Consider the following 999-nt stretch of genomic DNA (forward strand, 5'->3'; position numbering starts at 1 on the left):
GCAGCCGCTGGGGGAGGGGCCTCCCCTGCTCCGTCCCTGCCCGGGTCCCCAGGCGAACAATAGGCCTGGGAAGGGTTAAAGTCGGGGCTCTCGCAGTGGGGCTGCGACGGGGAGGGTCCACAAGAGACTTTACGCCCTCCCCCACTACCACCAGCTCACGGAAGCCACTTGGCCAGGAGTTTGTCCAGCCTGGGAAAGCCACTGCTAACGCCACTGACGAAAGCCTCCCGTCCGGTTCCATCTCCTCAGGCAGCGGTCCGCCTCCCCTCCCCCTGCAACTCCCATCCCAAAGGTCAGGGGTCAGAGCGCCACCGTCCCCGAGCCCACGCGGCCTTGGGCTACCCCGGTGTCACAGGGCATCGGGATGCTCCCCCGGCCCGTCGGGGTCATACTGCTCCTTCGCACCCCTGACACTTCTCTCTGGCTCCCAGGAACTCGCAAGGGAGAAAGCTGTCCCTCTCGGGAAGCGCAGGCAGGCAGGGCCCTGAGGGCAGCACAGTCCCCCAGCCGGGCACAGAGGTCAACGGGGAACTAACTGCCAAGTGCCCCTCTGCCAGCAGCTCGGCCCACACGGCTTCCAACCCGACTCCTGGTCGCTGGCTGCCCTCAGCAGGCCGCCTGCTCCCCAGCCTGCAGTTACCACTGCCGGGGTTGCTCTTCCAGTCCCCTGAGCGCGCCGGGTGACACTGGAGCCCGGTGAGGAGTAGGGCCTGGGCTCCTGAGCAGCAGTGAGTGGGACGGCACTAGATCAGCATCTTCAGAACTCAGGCGGGCCGGGGCGGCTGCAGCTGCTGCGGGCCGGGGAGGCATACTTGACTCTTTTCAAACACTGAGGGCTGCCGGGATCCTCCCACCGGCCCGGCCGCCTCCCCGCCCCCAGTCTCCCCAGGGCTCCGTCCAGGGACCTACCCATAAGGCCAGGTGCAGCCCCTCTGCGGTCCGGCTCAGGTGTGAGCCCCGGCCCTGAAGCTCTGGAAGTAGCTGCCCGGCTGGGGGAGA

The 999-nt window shown here is 67.9% G+C and overlaps 1 protein-coding gene across 7 annotated transcripts in view; it reads right to left on the reverse strand.

The window, feature by feature from the left end:
• Positions 1-999, reverse strand: part of Dnmt3a (DNA methyltransferase 3 alpha) — a 99038-nt gene that overhangs the window by 16648 nt on the left and 81391 nt on the right. For 2 of the 7 annotated variants that reach the window (XM_010604859.1, XM_010604857.1), the window contains exons 1-2: positions 910-992; positions 641-791 (exon numbers count right to left, since the gene is read on the reverse strand). The exons of 4 other annotated variants lie outside the window; for them this stretch is intronic. The gene's annotated coding sequence lies outside the window, so the exon portion shown is untranslated. Of the gene's footprint in view, positions 1-640; positions 792-909; positions 993-999 lie in introns of those variants that run through there. One more of the 7 variants, XM_010604858.1, reaches the window with a different exon arrangement.

This window comes from Fukomys damarensis, unplaced genomic scaffold (genome assembly GCF_012274545.1).
Source record: "Fukomys damarensis isolate Sample0158 unplaced genomic scaffold, DMR_v1.0_HiC HiC_scaffold_2, whole genome shotgun sequence".
NCBI classification, from domain to species: domain Eukaryota; kingdom Metazoa; phylum Chordata; class Mammalia; order Rodentia; family Bathyergidae; genus Fukomys; species Fukomys damarensis.